The 12528-nt window shown below is 42.2% G+C and overlaps 1 protein-coding gene and 1 long non-coding RNA gene across 4 annotated transcripts in view; both read left to right on the plus strand.

The window, feature by feature from the left end:
- Positions 1-12528, plus strand: part of si:dkey-22o22.2 (neural-cadherin) — an 81886-nt gene that overhangs the window by 15947 nt on the left and 53411 nt on the right. The gene's annotated exons all lie outside the window — the stretch shown is intronic.
- Positions 7048-10730, plus strand: LOC122774605. 3 transcript variants are annotated; one of them, XR_006361012.1, is made up of 6 exons: positions 7048-7949; positions 8513-8647; positions 8742-8823; positions 9363-9901; positions 10021-10121; positions 10230-10730. It is a non-coding gene; the product is annotated as an uncharacterized LOC122774605 (long non-coding RNA). The 3 variants fall into 3 exon arrangements; XR_006361011.1 differs by having other exon boundaries at positions 9363-9469; positions 9552-10121; XR_006361010.1 differs by having other exon boundaries at positions 9363-10121.

The raw sequence follows: 12528 nt of genomic DNA on the forward strand, positions 1-12528 counted from the left end.
TGGGGGGTCTGGTTCTGGCCGAGCTGGGCCAGAGTCCTCCAGTTGTTGTGTCAGCCTATGCGGACGACGTTAATGTTTTTATTAAAGACCAGAGAGAAGCTCAGGAACTACAAAGTAGCCTGTCGCCATATGAAAGAGCGTCTTCTGCCAAAGTGAACTGGGGGAAAAGTGGGGCCTGTTTGCTTGGTCGCTGGGACCCTGGTACTCTTCCTGGTCTTTCGGGTAATCTCCAGTGGGGGCGGGGGGGATCAGGGTTTTGGGGATCCACTTAGGCAGTAGAGAGGTGCAGAGACTGAACTGGGTGGGAGTGCTGGACAAGGTTGAAGCTAAGTTGTCTAAATGGAAATGGCTGCTCTCTCAGTTGTCATACAGAGGCAGAGCCCTGATAGCTAACAACCTGGTTGCCTCGACTCTGTGGCACAGGCTGGCGGTTCTGACGCCACCATCGGGGCTGTTGGAGGAAGTGCAGCGGCTCCTAGTCAACTTCTTCTGGTCTGGTCAACACTGACTGAAGGCATCGGCCCTGTACCTTCCTGTGGCAGAGGGGGGACAGGGACTTATTGACGCTGTGTCCAGAACCGCTGCCTTCAGGCTGAAGGCTGCACAGAGGCTGCTGTACGGCAGCAACCTCTGCTGGTTCTCCACCGCACATATCCTGCTGAGGAGAGCCGGACGTCTGGGGCTGGACAAGCAGCTCTTCCTAATGGAAACGTCGGAGGCCGATCTGACTAGACTTACACCTTTTTACAGTTCTATGATCAATGCCTGGCAGACACTAACCATCACCAGAACTCCTGACCCCACACCCGGAAGGTGGTTATATGAGGAACCACTTTTCTTCAACAGGTTTCTGCCCACACACACACTGTCTTCTGCCACCAGGACTAAGTTTGTTGAGGCTGGAATAATAAAACTGGGTCATCTCGCCAAAGCCTCCCAACATGATCTCTGTGAGATCACGGACATCAGGTCTTCCAGAGTTCTGCAGAAGATTGTGGAGGACGTCTGGCAGTGTCTGTCTGTGCCGCTCAGAGCTTTCACAATGAACCGTACTCTGACTGACCAATGGGATGATGACTGTGAATACGTCTTCCCCTCCCTGTCTGTCAGTCCTGCTGTAGACGGGTGGACAGAACAGCGTGGGCTGCTTCTGTCTCTGAAAACACCAGCACTAGGAGTTTTCAGCTCCTGTGACAAGAAGCAGCTCTATCTAAGCTGTGTGAAGGTTCTGAACCTGTGCTCGCTGGCTGGTGTCCTGGAGTCCAGATGGACCCGGGTGTTTTCTGCAGGAACTGTCTCTGAAGGTAACTGGAGGCTCCTGTATAAGCCCCCCGTTGAGAAACGGGTGGGGGACCTCCAGTGGAGGATCATACATGGAGCAAAAGCTACAAACAGACACATAGCTCGCCTTGATCCAAACACTGGGGAGGGATGTCCTTTCTGCCAGCGGGGGGAGACCCTGGAACATCTGGTGCTGCTCTGTCCTCGACTGGAGAGCTTATTCAAACTACTGCATGAGTGGGTGGAGCCTCTGGGGTTAGCTTTTGCTTCCCCTCTCTTTGTCTTTGGCCCTAAATACAGAGCCAGCAACAAGCACACCCTGGTTTTGGTCAACTTCCTGTTAGGAATGGCCAAGTTGGCAATCTGGAGGACCAGGAGGAGTCAGCTATCTAGTCAGAGCTGGACCGATGTGGTCCAGAGCCTGAAGGGCCTGGTGGCCACTCGTCTTAGAGTGGAACACGCCTTCTGTGCTTTGACTGGGCAGCTGGACGCCTTCAGGTCTCAGTGGGCAATCAGACAGGTTTTATGTTCACTGGCAGAAGACGGTTCACTGGTCCTTCATTTTTAACTGTGTGTGAGAGGGTGAGAGTGTCTATGTGTGTATGTGAGTAGTTGAATATCTGTTTTCGTTTTGATCGCTCGATTGTTTTTGATTGATTAATTAATTGATTGGTTGATTAATTGATTAATCACTTAATTGGTTGCTTGTGATATTTATATTTATATTTATTATTCATCCATACCTCTACATTTGTCAGTAACTTATTTTATGTTAAATGGAAAAATAAATATTGTGTTAAAAAGTCAAAAAAAAGTCTCTCTCTGTCTCTCTCTCTCTCTGTCTCTCTCTCTGTCTCTCTGTCTCTCTCAGTCTCTCGCTCTCTCTCTCTCTGAGTGAAACTTTCCTGACTTATTCTATCCTCTTCTTTTTTGCTGCTTGGTGGTTTTTGTTGATATTTCATTTTTCTTTTGTGACCACTGATTTTGAGTTGTTAACAGTTTATAGTTTTAGAGTTATTTGTGTTTGGTGCTGCAGCAGTCCTGCAGGTAATGGCCGCACCTGGAGTCTCCGGGCTGGAGAAACTGACTCGCCAACATGCCGTTAGACTGTGTCCGGATGTCGGCGTGTCAGGGGAGGCGTGGCTTCGCTGTGGGTGCAGTCGTGGGCTACAGCAGAGTAAAATCCGCCTCAAGAATGAACAGTGCTGTCGTAATTTTTTTGGACAGCACTGACAAAGCTAATGAACTGGTTGAGAGCTGTGTGGTGGTGGACGGTTCACTAAATTATTTCAAACGTACCGCCGTTTCTAAGTAACAAGTCTCTGATGAAGGAACTGTCGCGGCACGGGAGACTCGTGTCCGCAATAAAGATGATTCCGCTGGGCTGTAAATCTGCTTTAATCATGTGTGAAATCAAACTGGGCTCTTTAAACATTAACGGTGCTCGTCGGGACACAAAGAGAGCTGCACTTTTTAATTTGATCCAAACTAAACAACTAAATGTCACTTTTATTCAGGAGACACACAGCACCTCTGACAATGAGTGTGACTGGAGAAGGGAGCGGAATGGGGAGCTGGTTTTAAGTCACAGGGACAGTACGGGGAATTCTCTTCTCCAGAGTGTGAGCGAGGTCGTTCCAGGTCTGTCTGAGTATTGTTCTCTGCAGCAGTGGTGGGATGTGGGAAAGGTTCAGATCAAACAGCTTTGCTTGCAGTACACTCTCAGTGTCATGAGAGATCTGGAGAGAGAAGTGGTGGAACTGCAAAACCGAGCAGACTCCACAGGAGATCGAGAACATATTGAAGTTCTCAAACTCAAACGCTCAGCTCTGTCCGACCTGCTGGGTTTTCATGCCCATGGTGCTCTGATTCATAAAATAATAGATTTTATTTGTATTGCACTTTACATTCGAACATCAAATCTCAAAGTGCTACAGAGTAAAAAACAAAAAAAGAAATAAAAAAAATTAGCTGTATGCTTTTCTAAAAAGTTAGGTTTTGAGTTCTTTTTTAAAAGCATCCTCCGTCTGTGGAGCCCTGAGGTGGTCAGGAAGGGCATTCCACAGACGGGGAGCGGCAGCTTCGAAAGCTCTGTCCCCCATGGTCTTGAGCCGTGTCCTGGGTGCGAGCAGACGTTGCTGTTGACCTGACCGGGTCCAGACTGACGTGTGTGGTGTGAGGAGGTCAGTGAGAAGTGGGGGCATCACCATGCAGACAGTGGTGTGTGTGCAGGAGGACCTTGTACTCAATGCGGGCGGAGATAGGGAGCCAGTGAAGGTAGCGGAGGATGGGGGTGATGTGCTTGTACTTCTGCACCCTCATCAGGACCCTGGCAGTGCTGTTCTGAACATACTGGAGCTTTTTGAGGCTCCTGCCAGGGATCCCGATGAGGAGTGCATTACAGTAATCCAACCTGGAAGAGACAAAGGCATGGACGACTTTCTCTGCAGCTGGAAGGGAGAGAACGGAGTTTGGAGATGTTACAAAGTTTATCTCCTCCAGGCAGGAGCCGAGACGAGCAACAGTGGCAGAGGGGGACCCAGAGGGGGAGACCTTAAGGTAGAGTTGTGTGTCGTCAGCATAGCAGTGGAAATTAATTCCATGCCTGCTGACAACACACCCGAGGGGAAGCATGTAAATGGTGAAGAGGGTTGGACCGAGCACGGAGCCCTGGGGGACCCCACAGGTGACAGTGTGGGGGCGAGATTTAGCATCCCCCAGGACCACATGCTCGGCCCTGTCAGTGAGATAGAAGCAGAACCAATGAAGGACAGTGTCAGAGAGGCCGATGAAGTGCTGGAGACGATGGAGGAGGATGTTGTGGTCAATGGTGATTTTTTGTTATGAGAGGGGTAATGGAATGGTTGTGTGTTTTGAGCAGAGGAGAGCAGGTGGATGGTTTGGATCTGCGGATGATCTTCTCGACCTCCTGCTGCGTTGTGGGGATGAAATGTGAGAAATGTTGTGTGCTGAAAGTTGCTGGGATGTTTTGAATGGGACTATGCGTTTTTATGATAGATGAGTGGATATTGTCAATTTTGGAGGTGAAAAATTCAAGGAACTTGTTGCAGTTACTGTCTGTATGAGTGTAGTATGGAGTGATCTGAGGTTTGAGAATGTGATTTACTGTAGAGAAGAGCTGCTTGGAGTTACCTGGGTTATTGTTGGTGATTGTGGAATAGTGTTCTGATCAGGTCCAGATCAGAAAGGGCTTTAGCGTAACATCTTTGATGTTCCCGGTAGGCCAACTTATGCACCGTCAGGCCATATGTTACACTGGCTCGCTCCAGGACACGGCCTGACCTTTTCATTTGCCTCAGCTCCTTTGTGTACCATGGGGCAGACCGGGAGAAGGAGACTGTCCGTTTTTTTCAATGGTGCATGAGAGTCCAGGATGGAGGATAGACTGTTGTTGTAAAAATTCACGAGGTTGGAGACTGAGGAGGATGTAGGTGGGAGAAGAAGCTGGAGATGATGACTGAAAGAGGGGGAATCGATGTTATTTAGATTCCTAAAAGTTATTGTATTGATTTTGGAGGACGATAAATAAGAGCTATTGTTACATTAAGAGGGTGTTTGCATTTGAGTACCAGATTTTCAAAGGAACAGAAATTTGGGGCAGACAGAAGGCTCAATTCAATGTCACTGTGGTGTAAAACAACGAAGCCACCACCACGGCCAGTTGTACGGGCTTTGCTCAAGTAATTATACCCAGAGGGTCAAGCCTCATTTAGAGCTGAATAAACTTCAGGCTGCTGCCACGTTTCGGTGAGGCAGAGAATGCCCAGCCCCTTGTCCTTAATGTGTTCGTGAATAAATCCAGATTTATTGGATAAAGACTGTACATTTAATTGTTCAAAGAGGATATGATTTGTAGAGTCCTGTTTGTTCAGAGACAGGAGGACACTGTGATCCACTCCAGGTTTTGCAGTGCACTGGCTCATATCTGTGCTCGTAGTTGTCATGCTCTGATGATGTGCACCGTGGCGCGGGTGTTGCGCGATCGGGGGTTCCCCTCTGCGAAGTCAGTTAGTCATCATCTAACCGCTTTATCCTCCACCAGAGGGTCGCGGGGGGTGCTGTGCCAATCTCAGCTACATCGGGCGATAGGCGGGGTACACCCTGGACAGTTCGCCAGTCCATCGCAGGGCCACACACAACTAGAGACAAACAACCATTCACTTTCACACTCACTCCTACGGTCAATTTAGAGTTTCCAATTTACCTAATCCCCACATTGCATGTTTTTGGACTGTGGGAGGAAGCCGGAGAACCCGGAGAGAACCCACGCACACACGGGGAGAACATGCAAACTCCATGCAGAAAGACCCTTGTTCCAACCGGGGCTCGAACCCGGGTCTTCTCGCTGCAAGGCGAGAGTGCTAACCACTACACCACCGTGTGGCCCCCCCTCTGCGAAGTGCCCCTCGATTTTCCTGGTGTACGCTGCTTTTGCCCGCTTAATGCCCCTTCTCAGGTTGGCTCTACATGAGAAGAATCATGTAGAGCCATGTAGAGAAGGGCATTTAGAGCCATGTAGAGAAGGGGAGTGCTGCTGCACGTTCCAACGTGGGTTATAATGATGTGTCTCCCCATCGACACCATTGCTATGCTGAAGCATCTTTTGCTGAGGGACAAGTTTGTGATTGTTGGTGGTATAAGATAGGTGTCTTTTTTTGTACTATAGGCGTGTGAATGTTGCTCCTTACCATCTAACAGGGGACTCATGTCATTTAGTTCTAACAAAGAGGGGACTTCCAAGTCCACTTTTAAACTGTGCATAAACCCAGTGCAAAGAAAGGTGCAGCGAGCAAAGGTGTTGCATTTAGTCTCTTAATGAATCATAGGAGCGTTGAATGCTCATAATGTTTTGTCTCCCCATGTATACGTGCACATTAAACACAAGCACAGCAGTCTAATGTCAGTGAAGGAATCTCTGTGTATAAGTGTATATGTCTGTATATGTTACCTATCTCCATCTTCAACCTCTCTGCTTCACACTTGACATGTGTTATAAAATTGACTTTTATCTGGGATTAATAATAATAATAATAATAATTAAAAAAAATTCTCAAAGTTAAATTTAAGTCAGAAATGTTAAAGTCATTCATGGATATAGTGAGGTCAGATGAAATATAATGTTTTCTCTCATTCTCTCATTCCCCTGACATGCCAGGTGCACTGGCACTTTCTCCCCATCTACACCATTGCTACGCTGTTTTAACAGAAGCATCCACTTTTTCTGAGGGACAGGTTTGTGATTGTTGGTGGTATAAAATAGGTCCGTATATGTCTTATATGTCTGTAATATAAGGGTCATTTTGTCCTAACAAAGAGGGGACTTACTGTTTGTAATTCTTTACAACCCAAGTGGAACTATTTAGAGTCAGAGTTCAAAACAAAATTCTCCATGAAAGGTCCTCTTTACAACCTGGAAACATGTCCACATGCTTAGGCATGTATAGTTGCATAAATTACACCACTCACCACAATTCAACATTAAAAGTTATGATCTCTGCTGTTTCTATCCACAATTAACTACAGAATTATATGAAACATATTCATACTATCTCCAAAAAACAACCAACATTTCATATCATTTAAATTACTACTTTAAGGGACAAATTTCTTCAAAGAGTGTGATTTAAGTTTTGAGGTTAATATTGAGACATAAGTGGGGGTGGAGTGGCTCAGTGGTTAAGACCCTACCTTGTGTACCAAAGACATCATGGTCACAAGTTCGATTCCACCCCTGGCTAATTGTACTTGATTCCATTGTAAGTCGCTTTGGATAAAAAGCGTCTGCTAAATGACAAGTAATATTGTCATGGTGGCCATGCAAGCCTTTCTGTCTTCCAATTGTCCACATCAGCCACTGAAAATCTTATGCTACAGCAACTTATTGGTCTGATTAAATGTTTCAGTTCAGTCTCTAACTTTTCCACTACTTGTACTTGTAACAGTCTCAGTAAATTGAAGAATTTTCAGCGTCTCTGTCTCATCTGCCCATGCACAGGAAACTGTCATATGTCTGGCCAGATAAAGGCCCATTTCACAACAATAGAGTTTAGAGCAGCATGTCTGACCTGCTCTGATGCACCGTTCATTTACATGGAGGAAGCTTGACAATTCCATGGCCAGAGAACATTTGCATTATGGTTTCATCTATAGACAGCAGTTGATGTCTGATCCTGACAGCCAATCACTGCCCAGATAGCTGTTTGGGACTGAGTATGTATACTCCTCACTGAAGGTTCACAGCCAGCTTTGTTGCAACATTTTGACCACTGCAAGTTTTTGGAGAAGGAAACTCAACCTTGTACTACATCTTCTCGATTTCTGTCTTCAATCTTTAAAACAAGAGGTAAGTTCCTAATCTTTACAAATCCCCCATGGATCTGTCAATTCAGTATGTTGGTATAACTATGTTAAGAAATACTGGTAGCATCATGGCCTTTCCCAGAGTTACTCAAAAGATCATGTTTTTCATCATATATCATTTTAAATAAAATTGTTGTTGGTCAAGACAGTTTATCATGTATGTTCTCAAATGTTTCCCAGAAAAATGACATCCACGAGGGTATATCCTGAAAAGGAAGCCCTGCACTTCATTGCCTCTGGACAAGATAAAGACACATTTCAGAAGAAATTCATCAACAAGGAAAAAAGTATGTTTTTAGAATAAAGGATTATCTTATCAATACTTCTTGTCAAAATGTCAAAGAAAAAATCTTTAGATTAATTCTGATAATTGTTAGGCAGGAAGTGGAAGTGGATATTGTTACAATATAAATCATGGTATCATATGTGTGACTGTCATTGGTGAGATAAAGAGAGGGCAACACACACACACACCACTTGCTTTGTCTTTCCTACGGTGCTGACAATTAAATCCCATGAACATACATGTCATAGTTCATAGTTGTAATATTGTGATGTGTTTGTGTAAGAATGATACGAATGAATTGAACATTTAAATTAATAGTCACTGCCATTATAAACCATGTACGGAATTGTAATGTAATTATATTGCTAGGCTACAGTAATTGTTTACAAAGCAAGCCTTTTCTTAATTCAAACTCAAAGCACAGAAATTTATCATGCATTAAGATAGTGTTGGTTGTTCATGATATGTGGTAACATTTCTTTAAACCTATGCTCATAAATACTTATATTCAAGAGCTAAATATGAATGAATGTAAGTCTAATCTGTTTAACAACCTTTGTTCAGGTTATGGTGCCACCACAATTATTGAGCCAGGAGAATTCTTGCTCGAGTAAATCAGAAGACTTATCTCCAGCTCAAACTAATCAGATGCAGATGCAGCATTTTTGTATTTATACTCTTTCAGGGACAGACCTTCTGGTAAGAACAATAGAAATAATATTCTAACTTCTTGAGATAATTCAGCTTTGTTTTACAATGTTTCTAAACAGAAAAAAAAAATTTCACTTTGCAGTGTTGATGGCAGTAAGGAAACAGCAAGACTGGGGAGATTCATAAATGACGATCACATCTCACCAAACTGCAAAATAAAACTAGTAAGTTCTATAGTCACTATGTTTATTTATCATCTGTTTCAATTATGCCATATAAAATACTATACTGAACAGTATAAGTATTGTTTCAAATGAACACAGAATGTGATTGATTCTTGTCTGTGTCTATGTGACCAACAAATCATTGATGAATAGAAAAGCCCACATCTCTATGCATTTGAAATCACAAAAATAAACGCAGGAGAAGAAATCGTGTACGATTACGGATATCCCAACTGTCCATGGACATGTATTTATATTTATAAATTTTCTTACACTATATCTCAGGAGTTTCATCATTTAACTAGTGAGGACAACTCTCTTCCTAACCAATATTGTAGATTTGCATAATCCTTTGAAACTTTGCAAGCTGGCATGAATCCTTTTTAGCATATTGTGACTAACTCTACCCTTGAAGAAGAATTGAAGCTAGGATTAATATAGCCCACATTATATGTAAAGACAATGTCATGTTCAAATACTTTTAAGTACTTGTATACTTAAAATTAGTAATTTCCTGCTGTCAATGTCATTTGTTTTAGGAAAAGCACAAGCAGTCCAGGAACAAACTGACCAATGAGATCAGGGTAGCTAAGAGGAGCTACAGGGAGAGCTAAATAATAGCTTTCAGCTAACCAACAACAGTCTGGTGAGGCTTTCAGCATATTACCAACTACATGAGCCCATCCCCCCAGCAGGTTTTAAAAGCAGCACTTCACACCTCCCAACAGCTCACCTTCTCTACTCACCTCCACAAAAGGAATGCGTGCAGCCCCCACCCCTGTCCCCTCTGACCCCCCATCGACACTAAAGATCTGTGAGGAGAATGTGTGCAGACTCTTCCTGAGGTTGAAAACCAGGAAGGCTCAAGAGCTGTGCACTCCTGCTTCAAATGCTCCACTATCATCCCGGTCCCTAAGAAGCCTGACATCACACGATTAAATACTACAGGCCTGTCACTCTGACATCTGTGGTCATGAAATCCTTTGAGAGACTGGTGTTGAGCCACCTGAAGGTCATCAGTGAGCCCCTGCTGGACCCCCTGCAGTTTGCTTACTGGGCCAACGGGTCGGCCGATGATGTAATCAACATATCACTGCACTTTATCCTGCATCATCCTTGATCAACCAGGGAAGTATGCCTGGATCCTGTTCATGGACTTCAGCTCCGCCTCTAACACTGCCACTTATGTGATTTCAGGAAAGTCAGAAGATGCACATTCTAGAGGAAGGGCTGATATCCAAAACAGTCTGAAGAAAAGGCTGCTACCTCAAGAAAGGCACTTGGGGACATAAAAAAGGGTATGTCATTCTGTTGACTCTAAAAAGTACTGTATCCATGGAAAACCTTGACATTTGTTAAGAATTAATGGTGGACATTTAATTTTTTTTTTATTTACTTATTTATAGGGAAATTCAGAAATCCCTGGTACCAACTCGAGAGACTTATCATTGAACACCATTTTAAGGACTTCCTTCAAAAAATGAATGAAAATCAGATTCTCCGGGATAAAGGAAGAGACTGGAAGGCAATTAAATACTTTGTGCACAATAAGATAATAGCTATCAAGAGAAATTTGTGTCAAATGTATTAGCTTGCAATATGGATCATCAACATTCTGTGACTGAATTCTGGGAGTTCACATCATGGATTATCAGTGTTATGTGCATAAATACTGGGAACTTGCAGTACAGAGCATCAGTGTTAAGTGTCACAACACATATAGTTCATGTAAACAGATCATCAACGTAAGGGTCATAACATTGGTAGTTCACATAAACGGAGCATCAGTGAATGGCTCTTATAGTGAGCTTATGAGATTTTCCATGTGATATGTCTTTATAGTATATCATGTAGAAAGTGTCTATATAGGTTTTAATGTAAATAAATAAACTTTGGCTTTGAAACAATATGCATTTCTTGATGTCTTTTCTTTTTGTGGTTATAGGAGCATGTGATATGAACATTAAAGATTTTTAGAACTTAATAATATTTAAGGGTCTTGTGAAAGTCAGACGTTACATTAAAAATTAAAAGAAATCAGCTTACCATTGCCCATTTTCATTTTATTGTTCATGGTTTTACTGTAACTTTTTTCTTATAAGTTTTACAAATTCTCTGCTGCCTCATGGGTTGCCCTTAATTTAACTTGAATCAAACTGGCCAGGAAGTCTTTGTGTTTCGTTACAAAAAAACATAATAAATCATATCTCAGGAGACTACAAAGCTGCAAAAAAACAAACAAGAAACTACTATTCATTTTAGCTTTTTTCTGTTATTCATCCATTTTGGAGTGTAAGTATCACTCCATGCTATCCAAGAGGGGACTTGTGTCATTATTTACTAACCAATGCCATACAGTACAGGGGTGGACTTTTTCTGTAATGTGTATTAAAAAGCAAATTACATTCTTATATTTGCAGATTATTTTAGGCATAAATTACATTTTTTTAAAACTGACTGGAAGCTAGGACTTTAAAAAAATGCATCAGGAGTTTATTAGGACTGAACATTTTTAAAAGTCTGATGTTAGAGTGATTAAAAATGAAATTCTAAGACATTATCGTAGTTCTGCCCATTGTATTTCTACCTGAATGCTGGTTGTTTTGTTGTTACTTGCTTTTCTAGATTTTTAAATACTAAATTACTCTGCTGCCTTGTATGGGCAAGGCCTTTATTTAACAGTCTTCAGCTTGAAACTGGGTAGAAAATGCACTTTTAGCCTGTATGTGTTTTACAAAAAACTTAATAAACCACTGTCTCAAGACATACTTGAGCTGTGACTAAAAAACAAAACAAACAAAAAACTACTATTCATTTTGCTTTTTTCTGTTATTCATCCATTTTGGAGTGTAAGTATCGTTCCATGCTGACTTGTGTCATTATTCAATTCAATTCAATTTTATTTGTATAGCGCCAAATCATAACATACATTATCTCAAGGCACTGTACATAGACAACATCAAGGAGAGCAGAGAACCCCAACAGTTCACACAATGAGCCAATCAACAGTGGACTTGTGTCGTTCCACACTATCTAAGTGTGGACCTTTGCTCTAATACAAATGAACAAATAAAAATAATTCCGATAAGTGTAGAAGATCTGGCTATAAACCATTTTATAATTTTTCTTTTCTTTCCCCATTTTTAGATTTTCAGATAATTATCACTCCCTCGCCCTGTGGGTAGCCCATCATTTTAATTCCGCTAAAATAGAGCAATTATACTGTATTCAAAACAAAAAAAACAAAGAACATAATAACTAATCATGTTTCATTCTTGAATTATTTGGTTGAGATATTGAGTTATGTTTTAAATAATCATGCTTATTTCTTCTTTTCACCCATGCTGGAGTGTGCATGTCGCTCTGTGCTATACAAGAGGGGACTCGTGTCATTATTCGCCAGCCAACGGCGGACTTGTGTCGTTCCATGCTATACAAGTGTGGAAATTTTTCTGTAATGAACAACAACAAACAAATTGTATTCCTTTAAGTAAAGACTGAGCACACAAGTTCAAAACTGACATCCAGGCCTTGTGAAAACTGGTTTGGTGAGTATTTTGGGGCTGAAAATTTTCAAACGTTCTTGTCAAAATTGAATATTAAGTCAGACTCTAAATATGTTAGTGCTTATTTAAAATAGAAAATAAAGGTTAATTCTTCTGACCATTTTATTTCAAATGTTATCCCTTTCTTTTTCTTTTTAAT

This window comes from Solea senegalensis, linkage group LG9 (genome assembly GCF_019176455.1).
Source record: "Solea senegalensis isolate Sse05_10M linkage group LG9, IFAPA_SoseM_1, whole genome shotgun sequence".
Lineage (NCBI taxonomy): Eukaryota > Metazoa > Chordata > Actinopteri > Pleuronectiformes > Soleidae > Solea > Solea senegalensis.